Here is a 16,480-nt window from a genome sequence, read left to right as displayed (position 1 = left end):
CTCTGGCACCAGTGGGCATGGACATCTCAGAGCCGGTTGGTGCCAGAGAAGGCTCTTTCTTTTTATCCCGGTAGGCCTCGGTAGAAGTTAGCACCAAGGCTTCAACCAATAGTGTAGACTGGGATGGCAGGAATTGGGTGGCGAGAGGCCTTAATTATCCCATCCCACGCTCCACCATCGATGCAACAACCAGAGCATCAACGCTTGAGACTTTCCTGTTCAGACCCAAGGTGGAGCTCCAGCCGACTTCAGTCAGAGATGACGGTATGGACGAGGCCCACTCCAGTATCAGTGTAGTTAATAGCGAGCAGTGCAAAACTCTAGTTGTCATCGGTCGGAGATGATTGCATGGACTGGGTCCTAACTAGTGTCAGTGCAGTGGCCTATATGTGAACCCAGACCCACAGCAACATGGTTGATTCTTAATCATCCTCCTAAATGGCCTAGCAAGCCACTCAGCTGTGCAATCTCGCTATAGAAGGTCACAATAAGAATAAAGCCGGATGGACCACCCTGCATCGGACCATTAGGCACCCAACACGGTAAAGACAAAACAAGCCCAGTCGACCCTGCAAAGTCTTCCTAACTCACATCTGGGACGTATGCCAAAATTGGGAGAGCTGTCCCACAGACTAGTCAAGCAACAGCCTGACATAGCCATACTCACAGAATCATACCTTTCTGCCAACGTCCCAGAATCTTCCATCACCATCCCTGGGTATGTCCTGTCACCACCGGCAGGACAGACCGTTCAGAGGTGGCGGTGCAGTGATATACAGTCAGGAGGGAGTGGCTCTTGGAGGCAACAACATTGACTCCAGGCCCAATGAACTCTCATGGGATCAGATCAAACATGTGCAAGGAAACCTCCTGCTTATTACCACCTATCGGCGTCTCTCAGCTGATGAATCAATCCTCCTCCATTTTGAGCACCATTTCGACGAAGCACTGTGTGTAGCAAGGGCACAGTGCTCAGTTCCATTCGCAACCCCTCAGATAATGAAGCAGTCCATTGCCGCATGCATCAAGACCTGGACAACATCCAGGATTAGGCTGATAAGTTGCAAGTAACATTTGCACCAGACAAATGTCAGGCAACGAGAATCTCCAACAAGAGAGAGTCCTCCCCTTGACATTCAACGGCATTACTATCGCCGAATCCCCCACCATCAACATCCTGGGAATCACCATTGATCAGAAGCTTAACTGGAACAACCATATAAATACTGTGGCTAAAACAGCAGGTCAGAGGCTGTGTACCATCCACAGGATGCACTGCAGCAACTCGCCAAGGCTTCTTCGACAGCATCTCTCAAACCCACGACCTCTACCAACTAAAAGGACAAGAGCAGCAGGTACATGGGAACAACACCACCTGCACGTTCCCCTCCAAGTCACACACCATCCCAACTTGGAAATATATGACCGTTCCTTCATCATCGCTGGGTCAAAATCTTGGAACTTCCTACCTAACAGCACTGTGGGAGAACCCTCACCACACGGACTGCAGCTGTTCAAGAAGGCGGCTTACCGTTACCTTCTCAAGGGCAATTAAGGATGGGCAATAAATGCTGGCTTTGCCAGCGACGCCCACATCCCATGAACGAATAAAAAAATATCCCGAACTGTGCTGAACTCTAGCTGACACTGGCCAGAGAAGACTCTGTGGACTGGCCACTAACAACAGTCAGTGGAGTTAATCCTGAGCTGTGCTGAACCCTAGCTGACATTGGTCGGAGGGACTATATGAACTGGGCCCTAACCAGCGTCAGTTTAGTTAATCTCGAGCAGTGCCGAACTGAGCCTGGAGTTGGAGCAGGGTTGGTGCTTAATGGCGATGTTGAGACATGGTGTCTGAACTTGTGGGTCTAGTCTGGGGTGCTGGGGATTTTAAATTTAGCAATAGAAATGGATGTCAGAATAATTCAAGGCAGAGCTAAAATGGACGACAGACCCAGCGATCTTTGTGTCCAAACTCCGTCCCACTATAGGCAGCCTCTGTGAGCCCTGCAATCTGGCCAATAAGTGTCTTCCTCTGCTTCAAATATTGATCCAACTTTCCCTTAAAAGAGGCAATTGTCTTTGCCTCAACCACTCCCTGTTGCAAAGCATTCCAGGCTCTAAACAACTCGATAGAAATTTCTCCCAACCTCTCTCCTCATTCAGTGATCATTTTAAATTGTTGGCCCTTCAATGACTCCTCAAACAGAGGAAATGGTATTTCCGATTCACTTGATCAAAACCCGACATAATCTAAAAATCTCAATGAAATCTCCTCTTGGCTGCTTTGCGCCAGTTGAAAGAGTCCGAGCACTGAGGGCTGGATGAGATTGGGGGATGGGCCTGTAAATGAGAAACAACCAATCGAGGAAGAGGTGAATGTTCCCACCGGGCACTTTCTTTGCTTCAATCATCAGAATCAATGAACCAGCTCCTAACGTTTAATTTTGTGATTATTTTCACACTCTGACATCCGCTGTATTGTAAATTCTGGTCTTATTTGAATCCGCTCATTTATTTTTTGAATCTACTTTAATCAGTTTATCCTGGGAGATGCACAAAGTCCACAAAGGTGGTGGTGGTGACGCGGAGGGGAGGTGGGGAGGGTGGGGTGGGGAAGCGGATGATCGTTAAATTTTGCTAAAACTGGGTGAATGACATGGGAAAGAAAAGCACCAGAATGGTGAGTGAGTTTATCTCCACCTCCATTCATTGGCTGAGCGTTTAGATGGTTCTTTGGGGATTGGTTGTTGGCCATCAATTAAAAAACAAATTAAAAGTTGTCGGGCCGGATTTTACTGTGAGAATAACGGTGAGGCTTTGCCGTTAATCATGTGCAAATCGGACAGTAACTTCCGGCACAGTTAAATATGGAAATCTGGAAGTTGGTTAACCAGATACGACGCTCCTCTGTAATCTCCGCGAAAACGGCATCTCGTCGTTTGGCTCCCCATTCAAAAGAATGGAATATCGTGAAGTTCCTGTACTGACCTTGTAGATATAGAATAATCAAACCTGATTTTTTTTTTTATTCGTCCATTGGATGTGGGCGTCGCTGGCGAGGCCGGCATTTATTGCCCATCACTAATTGCCCTTGAGAAGCTGGAGGTGAGCCGCCTTCTTGAACCGCTGCTGTCCGTGTGGTGAAGGTTCTCCCACAGTGTTGTTAGGAAGGTCATTGATTAAGCAGCTGAGGATGGTTGGGCCGAGGACACTGCCCTGAGGAACACCTGCAGCAATATCCTGGGACGGAGATGAATGGCCTCCAACAACCACTACCATCTTCCTTGATGCTAGGTATGACTCCAGCCAATGGAGAGATTTCCCCCTGATTCCCATTGACTTCAATTTTTCTCGGGCTCCTTGGTGCCACACTCGGTCAAATGTCGCCTTGAAGTTAAGTGCAGTCACGTTCACCTCACCTCTGGAATTCAGCTCTTTTGTCCATGTTTGGACCAAGGGTCAACGAAGAAATAAACAGATACGTTTCCAGAACAACGTATTCCAGGTGCAATATTTCTATTTTCTGTGTAAAACAGCCGCTATCTTCCACCCCAGAATACAATATTTTCTGTATTTCAAACATTACCTAAAGCTCAAAAGAATGGAAGGAATTGGTCCCGTGCCTATTACTGCAACAGCGGCCTCTGTGTGAGTCTCTCTGTCTTGTGAAGGTTTTCCCAGCTCCCTCTCTGAACTCTCTTCATATTCTCTGCGCCTGCCTCTCTCCCCTTTCTCTGTATTTACTCTATCTCCTACTCTTCCTCTCACAATATTTTCTCTCCATCTCCAAGACTTCAATTCTCTCCCACTCTGCTGGCTCGGTGAGTCCTATTTACAACACCTGAAATCAGTTTTCCAAAGAGGAAAATTAATTTTGAGTTTTGTAGATCGGTAAAATCGGTTGAAGCTGCCGTGTGGCCAGGCTGGGATTGCGTAACTGTGGAATTGTGATTTCCGTTCCCAGTCTGTTTTCCTGCATCAGTTACAAAGTACAGTCCTGGATTCACTCCTGCTGGGACCCTGATCTGATCTGTGCTTCTGCCATCTCAAGCCTTCATTTCTCCAATACCCTGTCCACCTCACACGTTTAAATTAACAAAGCAAGGAAATCCCACCTAGAATCAGAGAATCATACATCACAGAAGGAGGCCATTCGGCCCATCTTGCCTACGCTGGCTCTTTGAAAGAGTTCTCCAATTAGTCCCACTCCCCCGCTCCTTACCCATAGCCCTGGAAATATCTCCTTTACAAGTGTATATCCAATTCCCTTCTGAAAGTTACCACCTGGGCCTGTGTCAGGGGCGGTGGGGTAAGTCCCAAGCTCAGTCAATGCAGCTCCAGTGGAATTAATGCCGATTAGCAGCATCGAGCCCTAAGTTTCCACTTGGGGGTCCTGTAAATATAAGTAACCGCACTCCAGGTCTCGGCCTACCTGTGGGTAAAGTCACAGGAGATCTCTCAGTGACAACAAATGAATCACTCGACCCTGCGGTGCGCTCAGTGTTACTGGATCTGTTTAAATGATCACACGATAGAATCCGCTTGATTTGCCCGCTAGACCAAATAATGACTGTAGCCCGCTGACCATTCCAGCCCATTCCCCATCTACTGCTGTTCAATTACAGCACAGAAGGGGACACTTTTGATTGTCCACCTGTGCCCAGTGCAAGCTCTTCAACTGATGCCATCTAATCCTTACACTTCCCCGTGTCCTTTTACATTCTTCATTTTTAAATATCCAATTCCTATTTAAATGATTCTACAGTTTCTGTGTCGATAGCCACTTGTTCTAATAACCCTCGGTGTGAAGAATTTCTTCACCTTCCTCCTTCGTTTTTCCGGCCTTAACCCTGAGCTCTCAGTGCTGGTGGACACTTGGAGTAACTGATTATTCAGAGGTTCTCTCTCTCTCGCTCTCAGCTTCTCCCCTGATTTAGTCCCATTCATTCCATTGCAATACTGCACTCTGAGTGAGACACTGCTCAACACCAATCAGTGGTTTACACTGGGAGGCTCTCAAATGTTTAAATGGTCAGTTCGGGCTGACTCCCTCAGTTTAAATGGACGGTTCGGGCTGACTCCCTCTGTTCAAATGGTCGGTTCAGGCTGAATCCCTCTGTTTGAATGGTCAGTTCGGGCTGACTCCCTCTGTTTAAATGGTCGGTTCGGGCTGACTCCCTCCACTGTTTAAATTATCCTGATCAGAACAACTAACGTGCACTGACCAGGAAAACCTACACAATTTACACAGACTGGTTTCAGTTTCCAGGACTGGAGCCTTTCTATCTGACAGTCACTACAGTGGATTTTACTGTTCCTCACTCTGCCTTCCACAGGGAATGATACAAGCTGCAACTACAGGTACAAACAAACCATCTACAGCAACAAGCTTCCGAATATCAGCTGGGGAGTGATATTTCCATTGTTCACGCTCCCTTCACAAAGTAAACCTGTTCAGATCTTCTACCCGACCACATTCACTCTGAGATGGATCAGCCAGTTAGTCCCAGTCAGTGCAGTTCCCTTTCCTTCAATTAAACTGGTTGTCCAGCCTCCTGCCTCAAATTGACCCAGTTCACAAACCTCTTGTGAACTCACTGTGGTGTGCAGTGTGAGGGTGAAGATTGCCCTGTGATCTCATGGTGTGACTCGTCCAGTTAAAGGGGCTTCATCTTGATGAAAGAGTGTGGCAAACTCTTGGGCTGCATGAAGGTTACAATGACTTGATACGCTAGAATGCATCGAGTTACATCGAGTTAAATTGTGATACATTGATCACAGCGGTCTGAAGGAGGAGGATGGCTCGGTGACGTCATCACAGGCCAATATACTGAGGATCAGCAAGTCCTTTTATGCTGGGCTGTTTGACGCAACGCCCACAGACAGCACGGCCTCCCAGTCCTTCCTGTCCTCTATCAATGAGGCCTTAAAGGACAGCGAGCGGGAAAGCGTGGATTGGCTGCTGACTTTGGACGAGCTGACAAAGGCCGTCCGGTCCTTCGAGAAGAGTAGAATTCCCTGAAGCGATGGTTTACCGTTTGAGTTCTACTCGGCTCTGTGGGTCTGGATATGCCCAGACCAATTGGAAGTTTACCGGGGTATGCATCAGGCAAGCAGCATGTCAGAGTCCATGAGGAAAGGGATCATCACCTCATCGACAAGTGGAAGGGGGAGAGGGAAGAAATCAAAAATTGGCAAACCATTTCCTTGCTAATTGTCGACTACAAGTTCTGTCCAAGTTCATCGCCAACAGGCTTAAGTCTGCTCTGGAGTGGGTGATCCACCCTGATCAGACCTGTACTCTTCCCGGCAGCAAGATCTCTGATAGCCTTGATTTACTCAGTGATACGATCGTCTATGTGCAGGACAGAGGGTGAACACCTGCCTCATCAGCCTGGACCAGGAGAAGGCCTTTGACAGAATATCCCACACTTGTATGATGGACGTGCTCTTCAAAATGGGATTGGGGAATGAATCCATGATTGGATCTGACTGCTCTACGTGGACATTCATAGTGCAGTCCTAGTCAACGGGTGGGAGTCGGAGAACTTTCTGATCAGATCTGGAGTCAGGCCAGGCTGTCCTCTCTCTCTGGTCTGGTTCGTATGTTGTATTGAGCCGGTTGCTGCATCCATTAGGAAGGACGCAGGTACCGGGGCGGTGACGATCCCAGGCAGCGGAGGCTCTCAGTTTAAGGACTCCCTGTGCAAGGACGACGGACGACGTCACCATCTTTTGCTCCAATCAGCGGTCGGTCCACATTCTGATGGGCATCTGTGACCAGTTCGAGCTGGCCTCGGGGGCCACGGTGGACCGCAATAAGAGAGAGGCCATGATCTTTGGCAGAACGGAGACTCGATCCTTTGTCTCCTTAACTATCAGGTTCGACTACCTGAAGGTGCTGGGACCTGATTCGGGGGGCACCAGGCCTGGACCAAGAACTGGGAGGAGTGGGTCGCCAAGGCTACACAGAAGTTTGGTATGTGGGGGAGGGGGCGCTTCGTCTCCATAACCGACAGGAACGTGGTGATAAAGTGTGAGGTACTCACGGTGTTGCTCTACATGGCCAGGGTCTGGCCCATTTCCCAGCGCTTCGCCATCACAGTCACCCAAGCTTTCTTCCACTTTGTCTTGAGGCACAAGGTAGAACGTGTCCACAGGGTCACCATGCACAAGCCTCCAGACAATAATGGGAAGAGCATCTCCAATGCCGTCCTGATCCTGATGGCCACCCTTGTGTGTGGCTGCCTCAGGATGTGTGTAGAGCCCCAGTATGCAAACAGTAGGTGTCACTACGTGCTGAGATTCTTCCTGTTCACCACACTTAAAAGATTGTGTCTGGGCGCGCTGGCCAAGCAGCCATGGAAGTCCCGTCCAGCTGGTCCGTCTCCCACCACCTGTCCCGGGTGGAGAAGTTCCTCAAGAAGAGCCCCATCGAGCACAAGGCCGTCAGACAATTGTCAGCACAGAATGTTCTGGGGGTCCAGCAGGAAAAGGAGATGGTGGATCCGATCAGGCAGTTCCCCAACTGGACGGTCGAAACCATTTGGCAGAACGTCGCATCGCTGGAACTAAGCAACAGACACCGCCTGGATGATGGTGAGAAGGACCCTCCCAGTGCGGTCCTTCCAACATGCACAGAATCTCAGCACCACCGCGGGCTATCCTCAAGACTGTTGCGGGGACGAGACTATCGTCCATCTCCTGGTGGACAGCCCCTTTGCACTGAAGGTGTGGAGAGAGATGTGGTGGTATCTATCCCAGTTCATCCCCAACAGCTTGGAAACACAGGATCTGTGCTCTACAGGCTGTTTCCCGGGACGCACAACGAGACAGATATCAACTGCTGCTAGAAGACTTGGTGAAGGAGGCCCATTGGTCCGTCCGAAACCTGCCGGTCTTCCAGTTGAAGAAATTGTTCACGACCGAGTTTTGCTGCCGGCATGCTCCAAGATCCAGGAATAATGTTGTGGGATGTAACAAAGTGAGGAATGCATAGGCTCCATGGGGAAAGGCCACAGTGTAAGGCAATCCCATCTTTGAATTGTTCACTAGGTATAATAAGAAAGATGCTGTGTCTAAATTGTAATATTGGAATCGTATTGTGCACCATCTGTATTGTATTCTATTGCTTTGGAATTGTGATATTTACTTTGAACTCTGTGTATTCTTACATTTTATGAAATAAAGTGTATTTTGAATTTTTTTTAAAAAGGCACAATCCGTTAATCCAGGTATGAGTCGAACCTACAATCAGCTGAACTGTAATCAGACACGTTATCCATTGTGCCCTCGGCCCAAACTGTGACAAACAAATCGCAGCTCCCACTCCCACAGTGCTGCAGTAATGAGCGGGTACCGAGTCAGTCACTGTCATCCCCAAGTGACTCCACGAGACTGGGAGTGTCAAAAGGCGCACGGTGAACAATTGCCAGCCTTTGTTGCTTCTCTTCGACACCTCAGCTGGATAGAAGAGGACTGTAATAGAAAATATTGAATAAAGTCACCTCTAGGTTGCTGGCGCAAAGGAGCGAGAGTGCTTTTGGATTCAGCAGCAATTAGCTCAAGGCTGCTCTCTGAGCTTCACAGCGGCTTACAGCTTAATGTGTTGCCAATAAGACACAAACCTGAAAGCTTCCTGTGTCTGCCCGAGCACGGCTTTTTTGCCTCTGCTCACCAGCAGGGAGTGCCTTTGAGCAGCACAAGTTCAAAACACTCAGCTCTCACGTTCAGGCAAAAGAAGTCTTCTCTCACTCACTCACTCACTCAGACCCCTGCTCTCGCCTGCTCCTTGAAGCTCGGGGCGGTTGTTCCTTTCCGGTGACCTGGTCTGCCGTCCACAAACTCGGGCTCTTCTCAGCATCATTCATGATTACTGTGGCTTCCCATTCTGTTGTTGCTCACTTGCTGATGCTCGATACCGCCGATTGGGGCACTGAACATAATATATTCAGATAGTGGGCCAAGCCAAAGCAAGATTTATCTGGTGGTCGTGGGTCAGTTTGGAGGCGACTTTGAAGCTGGAACTGTGAAGGGCAATTTGCAAACGCCAAACAGTGAAACGGGGAATTTGTTCCACCAGCCCTGATGTTCTGTCTGAGAATTGAATTCAAGACCTTCAGATTTTGATACTGCGCTAAGAAGGAACTTACCATGCAGGTAGCACCATCAAGTCGGAGAGTTTGCAAGGTATTGAAAGTCATAATGTAATGAAAAGTTCGCAAAAAATTTCGAGCCAGGTAGGAGTCGAACCTACAATCTTCTGATCCATAGTCAGACGTGTTATCCATTGCGCCACTGGCCCAGGCTCTGGAACTTACGTATCAGCTCACACTCCCACAGCTCTGCGGTATAAGCAGGTATCCAGTCATCCGCACGGGAATCCACGAGTCTGAGATTGTGAATAATCACCGAAGATTTTTGCTGCTTGTTTTTAATAGCTCGGCTGGTAAAACTTGAGGACTCTAATAACTAAAACAAAGTAAATTTGTGTGTTGGTGACTGGTTTAATTCTGTGTTTGAAGGAGCGAGCGTTGTGAGCCTTTGGATATGATCAGCAATTAGTTCACACTCACTCTCTTAACTTTACAGACAGCTTAACATGTTGCTGTTAAGACACAGAGCACCTCCTTTCCTTTCTCAAGCCTTAAAGATTTCTGTGTCTGCCCCAGCACGGCTGTTTTGCTCGAGCAGTTGTCTCTGCTCACCAGCAGGGAGTGCCTTTGAGCAGCAACACTTCAAGTCGCACTCAATTTCAGGCAATAAATTCTTGGATCAGCCAGACAGGGCTCTCACTGCTCCCTCAAACTCGGGCGGCTGTGGCTTTCGGGTGAGCTCGTCTTCCTTCTGCGGGGTCGGACTCTTCTCAGCATCATTCATGATTATTGTCAGCTTGGAAGCGAGTGTGAAGCGGGAACTGTGAAGGGCAATTTACAATCAACAAACAGGGAATTTGCTCAACCAGTATCGTGCTGGCTTAGTATCGTGAGATGGTAGTCGGATTCGATCCTTGTGTTCTCCACTCGCCGTTTGCCTTGGGGCAGTTGTACAGGAACAAGAGTATTACCAGTAAGTCCATTGCTGTAGTTCCTAAGCTTCACCAGGTGCTTGATTACAGAAAGGTCAACGGGCAGCAAATCTTCTGGTGTGATGTAGGAAGAAAAAGATCTCGATTGTGTATCCAGCAAAGACAGAAAGATGATATGAGAAATGGAAAAAAAAGCTTTGTAAGCCCTGATGCCCTCTCTGAGAATTGAATTCGGAACTTATAGATTATGAGACTGATGCACTGCCTACAAGGCAAGCAGCCAAACAGTACGACCCAGTAGGACAGTTTGTCAGGTATCTACAGTCATAACTTAATGTGGAGTTTGCAAAAACCTTCGAGCCAGGTAGGAGTTGAAAGTACAATCTTCTGATCCGTAATCCATATCGGTGCCAACTACATAGGTAGTAAAAGGGATGAGGTCCTGCAGGCAGATCTTAAGGAGTTAGGAAAGAGATAAATAAGCAGGAACTCAAATCTCCGGATTACTCCCGATGCCACATACTAGTGTGTATAGAAATATGTGAATAGAGCAGACTAATGCATGGCTGGAGAGATGGAGCAGGAGGGAGGGCTTAACTTTCCATGGGCATTGGGACCAGTTCTCTGGGAGGTGGGACCTGTACAGGTCGGACAGGTAGCACCTCAATAGAATTGGGACCAGTGTGCTCGTGGGGAGGTCGCTAGTGCTGTTGGGGGTGTGGGGGGAGTTTAAACTAATTTGGCAGGGGCGGGGGGCGGGGGGGTGGGCACCGGAATATAGCATTGAAAAGTAGAAACAATTGCACAGAGGATTGGGAGAGAAACTAATACACATAACACAGTATTAGGTGGGATCATTAGGTGAGTCTAAGATTGGTTTCCGATGCTTGTGTGTAAACGCACAAAGCATGATAAATAAGGTTGGTGAGCTGCAGGTGCAATTAGCCACATGGGAATATGATGTTATGGCGATAATGGAGTCCTGGCTCGAAAAAGGGCAGGATTGGGTACTAAATATTTCTGGATACAAGGTGTTCAGGAAAGATAGGGAAGGAAAGAAAGGAGGGGGATGGGTGGCAGTATTGATGATGCAGAATATTGCAGTACTGGAGAGAGAGGAGGTCCTGGAGGGGGCAAAGACAGGATCTATTTGGTTACATTTAAACATTTAAGAAACAATAGATGTGCCATTACACTACTGGGTGTATTCTATAGGTCACCAACTGGTGGGAAGGTTATAGAGGAGCAAATTTGGGGGGAAATTACAGAGAGGATCAAAAGCCATAGAGTAGTGATAACAGGGGATTGCAGCAATCCTAATATAGACTGAGATAATAAAAATATAAAGGGCAAAGAGGGGGATAAACTTTTGAAGTGCGTTGAGCAGACTTTCTTAATCATTACGTTTCTGACCCAATGAGGAAGAAGACATTGCTGGAACTGGTACTGAGGAATGAGGTGGGCCAAGTGGAAACACACAGCTGGTCAGGCAACATCAGTGGAAGAAAAAATAAAGTTCATAATTTCTGCCGTGGACTAAAAATTAGAGGCACAGACGTATTTATCCAATCGGGAACATAGGAAGGGGATAGGTAGGTATATATATATATATATATATATTCACATATGCAAAAAATACAAACCAAGAGAGGAATCATGGATAGAGGGGTGCAATAGATTATCTCAGTGAAATGACCCCTTACACAATATGAAAGAAATATTTGCATTTATAGAGCGCCTTTTACAAGCGCCTTTTACAAGCTTTACACACACAGCTCTCACAAGAAGCAATTCAATAAATGAAAAGGTCAACTGTTTTAGTTGTTGACTGGACACTCCATCTCTTCTTCGAATAATATCCTGGGATATTTTACCCGAGAAGGCAGATGGCACCTCCGACAGTATAGTACTCTCTCAGTACTGAACTGGGAGTGCCAGCCCAGACTATGGGCTCAAGTCTCCGGAGTGGGACATAAACCCATGACCTTCTGACACAGAGGTGAGAGAGCCACGGCTGACTCCATATATCTCAAAAGAATGGATCGTAATGTTATTATTGAAGCCCTGTAATGCCCCCTCATCAGAACTGAGAAGATCCGAATTGCATCGCACCTGCAGTTCCCCCTGACCGGGTGATGAACAGACCGGTCCACGCCGAGGGTGGAACGGATTCAGCAACAGATTGACAAGTGGGAGAAAGAAGCGGAAGGGGAAAGGAGGAGACTCGGGTCAATTGCGTCTCCAGACAGTTAAAGTAAAGTAAAAAGCGATGCAGCATCATTTACTGTTCTCATCCTGTGGGTTCATTAAATCCACTCCAGGAATTTATATTGACCTCTCATGAATGTAAATATCCCCAGGCAATAAAACATAACTCGGTTAAATAAAGTTTACTCATCAATATATTAAAGTTAATCCTCCAGCAAACAGGCACGGCATTGTGTAACCTGTACTCCAGGTTACAACAATTCTGTCAAAATGATTGCTGCATTTAATTTCATCCACCAATTGTATAGTGTCGAAAGAAGCTAAACAAAATAAAATCAAAATAATTTTGATACTTCAGAGTAACATCAATAAATGTACATATTTGATTGTCTTTTCTGCTTTTTTAAGGCCGACATAAAAGATTTCCCTGGCAGGTCTTGGCTTCTCCCAAAAGCCTGGACTTTTACTTGAGACTGTTGCCCGAAGCTATGAGCTCCATTTGGATTGTGCAGTCTGAGCAGGTGCAATGTACCTCATTTCCAGGATACAATCACCTTAAGCTGCATTAGGGAATATTTTTGCTGAATTCGCACAATTTCTATTCAGTTGTTTTTTCAAAATTATTTTAAAAGCTGGAGGATTTCGAAAACTTTATTTAGATAAAATATATTGCGTATTTTTATACACAAATGCTGTGTGTCTATATGCCCATGTGTTTGTCACTGTATGTGTGCGATTGTGTATGAGTGAAATAAAGTAAAAGTCTTCTGATTACACACCATTGTCGCTTCTGTTTTCTTTTCTATGTATTTGAGAGTGAGAAAGGCCACGCGAGAGAAAGAAAAGTGGGTGGGGGAGGGGAGAATAAGAAATAAAAGCTACGGCAGGGTAGAGTAGGTCTAAGAAAGAAAATGATCAGAGATATAGGAAGCGAGAGATGGAATTAGTCTGAGAGGCTTTCTTCACATTATGAAGAATTACAAAAGAATGAAGCCAGCTGAAATAACGATGTTCTGATTCCCCACTTAATGTCGGTTCTGTTCTATTTGTATAAACTGGAGAAACTTTCTTAAACACAAAGAGAAAGGGAGAGAAAAAAATATGGGCAGGGAGAGGGGTGAGAGAGACAATGATTGGATAGAAGATCAGAGATAGAACAAGTCAGAGCGACTGTTTTCTTGCTAATTAATTAATCTCAAAAGAAAAAACAATGAAACCATCTAATTATCTCACCAGTTAACATCTATGAGACAGAGAAGGAAAGAGATACAGAGACAGAGGGAGAGAAACAATGGCAGGTAGGCCGGCTGAAGGTTTCTTTCCTCATTCTAATTGCACTTATTTCTCAGTAAAACTGTAAGTTGAAAACTGAAGGCAGACGAAGCCTCTTAGAGGCAACAGATACGATGGGGTGCGCGGAAGGGAGGGGAGAAAGAAACAAATCAAGAGCGAGGGTACGACCCGCCCCAGGAGAGAAGTGTACAGTGATGGGGATAATAAAGGTATTGTGAGTGACGGTGAAGCAAATTGACACACAATACAATGATTGGGTTAGAAATTCGAAGGAATAGTGAAGGCAGCGAAAATGCCACAGGAAGGAGAGGGGGCAGTCTGCAGCTGAAGGGGCAGAGAAGGGGGTTGAAAGAGATTGACAGATCTTTACACTTTCTCCATAACCCGACTCCGGATGCAGCCTGCAGCCGTTCCTGGTTCCTTTCACCGTCAGATCACGTCATACCACCCATCAACTCCCACCTGAAGGGAGAAGAGGAAAGAAAACATGACAGGGAAAGGAGCAAGAATGAAAAGACAAGGAAAATAAAGCAGAAAGGAAGAGAAAGAGTGAAGTGGAAAAAAGAACAGAGCAAATGGAAGTAAAATTGCAAACCGAAGACAGCAGAGACAAGTACTGACTTACCACATGTATCCCAAGGGATAATATACAGTCAAAGTGTTACTGGTCCATCTCATGTGATATTACACACGGGGACTAGATACCAAGTGTCGTCCTCAGATCAAAGGATGGGTGAGGTTTAGAGAGTGAGGGATACTTGGACCAGCGCATACAGAGGTCATTCAATCTCCATTATATATTTGTCTTAATTTTTATATAACACATTGAATTTATATTATTAGTTATGGTTAAAAAAATGTTAAAACTTACAGCAAATTAGGAAGGAGAGATGTAAAGTTGATTGGAGATTAGAAATTCCTCTGCTGCACAGACTGAGGATTTGGTCGAGGAGAAACTGAGGGGCCGCAGTGACATCACTGACGAGAAGGTGCCATTACAGCGTGTACAGGAAGTATCTGCCGATATAATGTTCAAATATTAATACATACATACGAACATACGAATTAAGAGCAGGAGTAGGCCATTCGACCCCTCGAGCCTGTTCTGCCATTTGATACGATCATGGCTGATCTGATTGTGACCTCAACCCTACATCCCCGTCTACCTACTATAACCTTTGATTCCCTTGTTAATCAGGAAACTATCTAACTCAGCCTTAAAAATATTCAATGACCCTGCCTCCACCACTTTCTGGGAAAGGGAGTTCCACAGACTTACGATCCTCTGAGAGAGAAAAAAATCTCATCTCCATCTTAAATTGGAGAACTCTTATTTTTAAACTGTGGCCCCGAGTTCTAGTTTCCCACAAGGGGAAACATCCTCTCAGCATCTACCCCTTCTAGTCCCCTCAGGATCTTATATGTTTCAATAAGATCACCTCTCATTCTTCTAAATTCAGTGTATACAGGCCCAACTTGTCCAACCTTTCCTCATAAGATAACCCCCTCATCCCAGGAATCAGTCGAGTGAACCTTCTCTGAACCGCCTCCAAAGCAATTATGTCCTTTCTTTAAAAAGGAGACCAAAGCTGCACACAGTATTCTAGATGTGGTCTCACCAATGCCCAGTACAACTGTAGCAAAACATCCCTACTTTTATATTCCATCCCCTTTGCAATAAATGACAACATTCCATTTGCCTTCCTAATCACTTGCTGTACCTGCATACTAACTTTGTGTGATTCATGTACTAGGACACCCAGATCCCTCTGTACCTCAGAGTTCTGCAATCTCTCTCCATTTAAATAAAATACTGCTTTTCTATTCCTCCTGCCAAAGTGGACAAGTTCACATTTTCCCACATTATACTCCATCTGCCAAATTTTTGCCCACTCACTTAACCGATCTATATCCCTTTGCAGACTCCTTATGTCCTCTTCACAACTTACTTTCCTACTTACAGGCAATCAGCCAAGTGTAGTCTTGATGGTGGAGGTGGTATTTAATATGACAAGGACATGATGACGCAATTCAGCCCCAATTTTAAAGTTATGCGTTCAGTTCAAATTATAATACAACACGCTATTGTTATTATTATTAATGTAGCTAAACGTAGTTTTATGTGAGTTGTTACAGCTAACACCAAGCAGGTGTATAACGTGCTGCGCTCTGAAGTAAAGTCTGTTCAGCGGGAAGGAGGCCGAGGTGTTATAGTGCAGGAGTCGCGAAAGACTCGCGATCAGCGCCGAGAGGCCGTAGTGAAAGCAAATAGAATATTCGGATATATACCTGGGACCGTCCAATATGAAACAAAAAGCACCATAGTGTTCCTGTACAAGTCCTAGGTTAGATCCTCATCTTGAATTCTGTGTCCAGTTCTGGGCCCCTTAAAGATGGGAAATCTAAAAGCCATGGGAAAGGTTCAGAGAAGGACTTCAAGATAAATACCTAGTTTCATACCCCTTTGTTACATTGATCCACTCAGAGACCTTTGTCTTTTTAGTGTTTACCTCGGGGTGAACTGGTTGAAGTATTTAAAATAATGAAGGGACTAGAACGTGTCCATCTGGATAGATTATTTGAATTCAACAGTTTAGGGAGAACGAGGGGACATGCATGTTAGTTACGTGAGCACTGAAAATGATCAGGTGTCAGGACGTTATTGTCCAATAGCGTCACTGACCTTTGGAATAAGTCACTGCCTCTTGCTATGAGTGCCGATTCGGCTCAAAATGGGACAGGACCAGTTGACGGAGGAGTCGGATGGCGCTACATACAAAGGGTGGGTGGGTTGTTGGGTGATGCAGCTCGTGGTCACTGTGTAAAGGGGATTAATGAGGGTAATGAGGGTGTATGGTGGTCAATGTGTCAAGGGGATTAATGAGGGTAATGAGGGTGTATGGTGGTCAATGTGTTAAGGGGATTAATGAGAGTAGAGGGTAGCCAGGG

At 46.1% G+C, this 16,480-nt stretch overlaps 1 non-coding gene across 1 annotated transcript; it reads right to left on the bottom strand.

The window, feature by feature from the left end:
* Positions 1-9,234: 9,234 nt before the first annotated feature.
* On the bottom strand, positions 9,235-9,307 carry trnah-aug (transfer RNA histidin (anticodon AUG)). Its single transcript has one exon. It is a non-coding gene; the product is annotated as a tRNA-His (tRNA).
* Between the last annotated feature and the right edge of the window lie 7,173 nt (positions 9,308-16,480).

The sequence above is a fragment of the Heptranchias perlo genome, chromosome 2, assembly GCF_035084215.1.
Source record: "Heptranchias perlo isolate sHepPer1 chromosome 2, sHepPer1.hap1, whole genome shotgun sequence".
In the NCBI taxonomy this organism is placed as follows: Eukaryota; Metazoa; Chordata; class Chondrichthyes; order Hexanchiformes; family Hexanchidae; genus Heptranchias; species Heptranchias perlo.
Note: the sequence above shows the minus strand (reverse complement) of the source record. Positions and strands in the feature narration are given on the sequence as shown.